A 7494-nucleotide genomic window follows, 5' to 3' on the forward strand; every position below is an offset into this window, starting at 1 on the left:
ATGATCCTATGAGAAATCAAAGATCAAGGTCTACAGGATCATTGAATATTATCAGAGTAAAAACTGGGTCCACATTTTCTTTTTTTTTTTTTTTAAAGATTTTATTTATTTGACAGAGAGAGATAGTGAAAGCAGGAACACAAGCAGGGGGAGTGGGAGAGGGAGAAGCAGGCTCCCCGCTGAGCAGGGAGCCCGATGCCAGGCTCGATCCCAGTGGGTCCACATTTTCATGTGACTTTAGCCACCCCAGTATTCCTCACTTTCTTGCCAGCTTATTAGCATGTTTTAAAAAGTTTTTTCCTTTTAATATTATGCATCAATTTTGGGTGTTTTCGAATGGAAGGGTCAGTCAGACTCTTCGAGGCTGAAATACTGCCCGAGATGGAAATACACATTATTGTCCTTAAGTCAGGAAAGTAAATGAAATTTATCATAACTCAGGAAGTCTTTTCAAATTCATCATTACTACTACACAATAATTAGAGCACAAGTTGGAGAATCAGTTTCCCCAAGTTACTAGCTGTGTGGTCACAGGTAAGTCAGTCAACCCCCAATTGCCTCAATTTTTCATCAGAGTAACAGTTACCTACTTCACAGGGTTGTGATGAGAATTTAATAAATTAATATACATACAGCACTTACAATAGTGGAAAATATTAAGTGTTCAATATACATTAGCAATTATATTACTATTATTCTTACTATTCTTACTATTACTATATATTATTCTTCCAAGCTTATCTTCTAGCCAAGCGACTCTTTCAGTGCCCTCTGAATTGTGTGTCATTATTTCTCTTAAAGTTCTCCTCCAACTGTAAGAGTAGGTCATTCTCAAAGAACACCTGTGCCATCACTTAGGGAAAATTTTCAGCCCAGCCCTCCATAAGATCCCACTCATTATTGCTGCCTCCCCATCTATTCTGTTTCCTTATTTTAAGTTTGGTAGGGTTCGCTGTGGGGAGCAGAGGGAACCTGACAGGGCTGCCCTATTTGGGGACAAGACTCTCAACAATGCTATTCCACACTATCCTAGTAATCCTAACACTAGAACAAAAGCTCCAAAGACAAGATTTACAGCATCAGGAAGACCTCAAAACATCAAGCCATCAGACTGAGGTTTGAGTCTCAGTTCTGTGACTTACTAATGATATAAATGATGTTACCATCTCTACTGACCTCTCAATTATTGTTGCAATATTTAAACAAGAAAAATTACTTAAAGATCCTGGTAACAGGAAAGCCCTAAATTGGTAGGAGCATTTTTAAGAGGTTAGGAACCCTTGTTTAAAAGATAGGTGATTTTTATTTTTTTTATTTTTTATTTTTTTAAAGATTTTATTCCTTTATTCATAAGAGACAGAGAGAGAGAGAGAGGCAGAGGGAGAAGCAGGCCCCCCGCTGAGCCGGGAGCCCGATGTGGGACTCGATCCCAGGACTCTGGGATCATGACCTGAGCCGAAGGCAGACGCTTAACCATCTGAGCCACCCAGGTGCCCCTAAAGATAGGTGATTTTTAAAAATCACAACAAACCTTTATTTACATCTAGAGGAATTAAACATACTGTTGATAAATGCTTGTGAACATTATGCAACATGCAGCCTAGGGGATGTAACATCATCATTAAAGATGGACTGAGGGGTGCCTGGGTGGCTCAGTCAGTTAAGTGTCTGCCTTTGGCTCAGGTCATGGTCTCAGGGTCCTGGGATCGAGTCCCACATGGCGCTCCCTGCTTAGCTGGGAGCCTGCTTCTCCCTCTCCCAGTCCCCCTGCTTGTACTTTTTCTTTCTCTCAAATAAATAAATAACATCTTAAAAAAAAATAAACATGAACTGACATCACCACACACATTATTCCTCCCCAGACCAAATGCAGTGGTCATTAACTTATGCACGAGAGGCTAGAGTTTGTGTGTCAACATAGAGTTCAGCTGTATGTACTAATTCCTCTAAGTACTTGTGACATTATGTCAAGAGTTCAGCAGCTGAGTTTCACATAGGGCAGTGTGATTCATCGGGATTATTAGGATCCTCCTGAAATAACTTCCCTGAGTTGATTGCCTTTGACAGATCAGTTTGCTTAGATTAAAAAGCAATTGCTGCTGTCTAGTCAAATTTAAACACTTTGGCTAGAAGAAGCTGAACTCTAACTCTGTCCAGTCTATAGAAACACCTTGATGTGAAAAATACATCGAATGTAGTGATACAAAGAGAAAACTGAGTTAACAGTACTCTGGGGTACAGTTTTGTAATAATGTGATGGAGCGTACATGCCAAACAAAAGTGACCGCAGGTATATGGGAGGGAGGGAAGAGTACATTGCTTTTAATAGCAACTATGTACTGCTTTTAATAACAATGTACTGCAAAGTCAGTAGCAATGTTTGAGGTACCACTCTGCTCCACATTCATACAACATTCACTACCATTAGACTTGGGGTAAAATGGATCCATCTTCTGGGCTGAACAATGGAAAGTATTTGGGGATATAGACATCTCTCCCTTCCCCCTTTCTGAATGGACCTAGTAATTTAATAGAAGAACCAATACTATCAAGAGGACTAAAATAGCAGTATGCTAAAATTTAAACCATCTTTAAAAAAACGAATGGAATGTCTGATTTAAGTGAAATTTAAGCTTAATGCCTGACATTGCATTCTCAGCCTGCATTAGTTGTAGATAAAATGAGGCTTGAGATGACATTAAGCTGACATCCAACCTATCTCTGGTGGATCAGCAAATAGAGTACTGAAACTAGTGTTAGAGGAAAGACTCTTTTAGCGAGTTTGAAGTGAATTCTTATCGACAAAGAACACCGTTACCATGTCATTTATTAGTATATTTGTGGTGCAGCCATCATGATGATCTAAGTTTAGACAATATTTTATCACCCAAAAGAAACCCAGGTATCCATTAGCAGTCCGTCCAGTAGAACACTGTGTTACCAGTAATCAATGCCAGGGGAGGACTCCAAGGACATGGAGGATAGAAAAGATCATTACAGTTGCCAGCCACCCAGGACAGAGTCCAAACACGTCTGTCCACTGCATCCTGGTATCAGAGTCACCAAGGAAAACACAACATAACCAAGCACTGGATGGAACAATGCTTTTTACTCACACAGAGAAGAGCCAGCCTGGAACTTCCAGAGGGACTTGGCCAAATGCAGCACCATGGAGTACACCATGGACCTGTGCCCCAGCAGCAGGATGCAATGACAGCAAGGTGGCCAGCACCTCGGACAGGTCAGTAATCATCCCCAATCTCTTCCCCAAGTGTATTTCTGCACCCAACAGGCCTGAAGCCAACCCTATGAAGCAGCTACAGCCCAGAGGAGGGTGACTGCCACGACATGTGCATCTAGCTTTGGAGGGAATGTGTGGGCTCAGGGTTTTGCTGGCTTCCTTGAGTGGTGGGTGGGTCATCGAGCTGCCAGACCAGCTGCCACCTGCTGCGGATATACACTCAGGGCCAGGGACAGACAGAAGCAGCTCTGCAGGTGGAGCCCAGTTGCCCTCACTCTCTCCTGGGGGTGACTCCTCTATCCCCAAGCATCTGCCTCCCTCTGCTCCTGCAGGTCCTCTGGGTTTTGGGCCCTCCCAAAGAGAGCCATGAGCCGCACCAGGTCATACCTGATGTAGCTAGCCTTCAGTCTTCTTCAGGCCCAGCATGCATGAAACGAAGTAGGGCTTGTTCTCGTAGTGGCGCATCACTGCGTGACTGTTCCAGGGAAGGAAGTCAAACTTTTTCGTTCCGAGTGGGCGGCCGCACACTGGTACACGACCCGCAGCAGCCGCAGTGCCCGGGCCTGCCCTGTTGTGAACCGCTGGGCCTCCTCCTGCTCTGGGATGCACAGGCCATGCGTGGCCGGATGCCTGTGTTGGCTGGAAGCTCCCAGAGCCGCACAGGAAGTCCTGGGCTCGGCACCACCTCCTCGCTGCCGCTGTGGGTGTTGCAGCCGGTGCTGAGGGGACTGCTTGTGTTGTTGCTTGTGCTCGCTGGAGGCTGTGCCTGGCGCAGCACGGGCCTCCGCGGGGCCCTGCAGCGTGGCCTGGGCTTAGCTCTCCTACAGCCGGTCCGGCACGCGCCAGCGCCTCTCTCCCCTCGGGAGGAGCTCCCGGGTGCGCAGGTGGCCGCCGCTGCACACGCAGCACGTGGCTCGCAGCGCTGGGGAGGCGTGCAGCCAGTGCGTCCGCGCGTCCACCCGCGCACGGCCCCTCACGCACAGGAAGCGCGGCTCGGCTCTCGCTGCGTCCCGGCCTTCCGCGGGCTCCGCCTCCGGCCGCAGGCCGCCGCCTGTGGGCAGCTAGGCTGCCCGCTCCTGCCACCGCCGCCTCAGCACCGCCAGCACCTTGGTCCCCCCTCCCTGCTGTGCCATCTGGAAGGCTCTCTGTGCTCACTGCCTGGGGTCCTCGGGCTGGGTCTTCTTCTCCTCACCGTCAGACTCGAACAGATTGTGGTCCCAGGCAGGAGTGGATGACTGTGACGTGGTCCAGTCACAGCCACCACCACTGTCACTGCAGCAGGGAGAAGTCCTCTGGACTGCCCGGCCCTGGCTCCTGGTCTCTGGAGGGCCACCGCCCGCCGTGTCGTGCCCGTGCTTCTTATGCTTGGCACAGCTGCGCCAGGGACTTCAGCGCTTTGTGGTGGAGGTTGATGCTTTTGAGGTGGGCAGCCCCGCAGAGGGCGAAACTCCTGCAGGCTCGGCCTTGGTAGTAGTGGCTGAGGAAGATGCAGTGCTGCCGCGGCGGCAACAGGGAGAGGGGCTGTCCCGGACGACCTGGCCTCCTCCACGCGCAGCCGGCAGTCCTGGCCCCTGCCCAGCATCTCCCTGGGGGCATGGTCACCTTTGATGCGGCACACGAGGCTGAATAAAAGTTGGATGGCCCAGCAGAAGCTGCTCCACAGACACACAGGACAGGAACAAGAGCACGTTCTCCAAGATGACAGCTATAGAGAATGAGGCCATCCCATGGCGGGAGCAGGCTCGTGTGTTCTTCCGCAGCTTGGTGCAGAAGAGCAGCAGGTATAAGCTGGCCCGTAGGTAGCCCAGCTTGAAGGGGCTGATGTGGGCAGCCCCCTTGACCAACACCAACAAGAAGAGCAAACAGAAGATGGCCACCTTCAGCCTGTTAAGGTAGGACCTGTGGGGGATAAAGTTGGGCGTGGGGTGGGGCGCCCCCCACTAGTTCCGGGTGGTCAGTATTGATGTCAGCCACTCCTGGGTGTGCCTGGGAGAGGGCAGCTGCCCCTGCTGGGAGGTGCAGAGCAGCAGGGGGAAGTCACTTATGAGGTTGGTGGGGTAGGGACAGCCACTTGAGTGTGGAGTTCACAAGGATGGTCTTGCTTCAGGGCCACAGGTAGTTTATGCACAGGGCAGGAGGAATGCCAAGGTATAGCAGGTCCTGGTAAAGCAGTAAGAGTATCAGGAAGAGGCTAGCAATAGCCTAGAGTGCTGGTGGGTGAGGATAGCCATGCAGGATGACCACAAAGTTCCTGCGCAGCCCAAACGTGTGCACGGCCAGGAAGATCTCCAGTCCAAGTTTGTAGAAGAAGAATTTGAGGCAGTTGAGAGGCCCTGGTTCAGCCACTGGAGAGTGCTGTCATATATAGACAGCTTGGGCAGCTGGTGGGGCCAGCAGGTGCTATGGGTGGAGATCTTCCTGGCATCGGTACATGGTGGCCTCAAATGCCAGCAGCAGGGTCTGTAGGGGATTCTGGATTTAGCCCAGGTCAGGAAGCCCTTCTACACCCCAAACCGGTTAGCAGGATTGATGGGCCTCTGATACAGCAAGAATTGATTGATCTCTGTCTGCAAGTTGGTGCTATTGAGGAAGGGCTCAGTACAGTTTCTGGAGTACTCATGGGGGCTGAAGATCTTGATAGACCCTCTTGGACATAATGATAATGCAGATCCAGAAGGTGGACTGGCAGGAGGCCAGAAGTGGGAGTAGGGCAGCAGGAGGTTCATCACCAACACTTCCTTCAGGGCCATCTAGACAGGACCACCAGCTTGAAGACATGCAGCTCCAGCAGGCATCACAAGAACACCACAAAAGTCCCAGAAGCCGGTGGCCAGGTCCAGCAGCTGCTTGGTCACCAGGCCCCACTTGTTGGCTATGGCTTCTGGGACTTGTGTGGCTTGGTGGGAGCCAGCTGTGCTCAGCCCCTTGTCCCCGGAGACCTACTCTTCCTCCTCCTGCTGCTGCACCAGTGGGGTCCCACTCGCCACACCCTGCGTGTGAACATGTAGATGATCTTGCAGATGATGAGGCAGTTGGCAAAGCTGACCATGATGAGCATGCCAGCAGACAGGCAGATCCAGTAGTTGGCATAGATAGACCCCTGTGACTGGCTCTGCCAGACTCTGGAGCAGCATCCACATGAGCTCTGTGTCTGCCATGGTGACCTCCATTGGTGCAGGGGGGCCTTCACCTTCAGCAGCTTCTCTTTGACAAACTGGTGTAGCAGGAGCCAGAAGGTCAGAGTGTACCGCACCGTGGCGCCGAGGTTCAGGCAGAGGTAGTGGATGTTCTCTAGCCCCAGATGGCCAGGCTGACAGCTCCCAGGGTGGTGGGGAGCTCAGGACACTGCTCCGTGGCCCACATGTAGTATAGGCCACACAGTGCCAGTCTGTAGAGCAGGATGGAAGGTGCTCCAAGCATGGTCAGCCGGTGGCAGCTACACATGGTCCAGATGAGGCAAGCCCAGAGCAGCAACATGAAGACATGAAGGCCAGCTGGCTATGGCAGGTGATGCTCCATATGATCATGGTGATAAGGGCACACCTGTACAGAGTGCTGGTCCATGATGAGGTGGGCCCACATCTCTCTAGGCTCAGCCAGCCTGGTGCTGCTGGATGGGGCTGTGGCCAGTCAGGTTGTGCCTGGTGTGGGTGTCCACCTCTGTGTCTGGCCCTGTGAGCACCATGTGCTGGGCGGCCTCCTCTTTCATGGCAGCAGGAGCCCTGGCCTGGCCCTGGGCCACAGTCCACCTTGGTCAGCTCCACCTGTTGCTCTTCCTCACCCCTCATGCCACCTTGGACCCCTGGTCCAAGGGGTGGTGTGTGCAGAGCTTCTAGAGTGAAATTCAGAAGCTTGACTATAAGACCTCTGAGGCCCTAGAAGAGGTCTTTAAGAGGCTGCAGTTCAAGGTTGGGGGTCTGGAGAGATGAACCTGGACAAAGATGGCCTTCTTGGCCTTGTTCACCATGATTGAGTACTCTGAGTGGGCCACCCTTCTCAAATGTCCTTCAGTAAGCACATTGGCAGTGGGGCCTGGCAGGCTGCCACAAAGGCCTGGGGTGGTACACCTGTCAAACAGTAACACAGGTGTCCTAAGGTGAGCTCAGGAAGGTGAGCTCCCATGGTGCAGGACAAACACTCACTTGATCTTGATTTTCAGTATGAATACACATTATGAAAGCAGGCCCTCAGCATCCTTCTGATCTTTTGGGTTTTAAGCAGGAAGTGTCAGAAGAGTTACCACAAGGATAACT

At 51.1% G+C, this 7494-nt stretch overlaps 1 pseudogene; it reads right to left on the reverse strand.

Annotated features, from left to right (window-relative positions):
* Positions 1 to 4062: 4062 nt before the first annotated feature.
* Positions 4063 to 6823, reverse strand: LOC118520828 (piezo-type mechanosensitive ion channel component 1-like; annotated as a pseudogene).
* Between the last annotated feature and the right edge of the window lie 671 nt (positions 6824 to 7494).

Source organism: Halichoerus grypus, chromosome 9 (genome assembly GCF_964656455.1).
Source record: "Halichoerus grypus chromosome 9, mHalGry1.hap1.1, whole genome shotgun sequence".
Taxonomy (NCBI): domain Eukaryota; kingdom Metazoa; phylum Chordata; class Mammalia; order Carnivora; family Phocidae; genus Halichoerus; species Halichoerus grypus.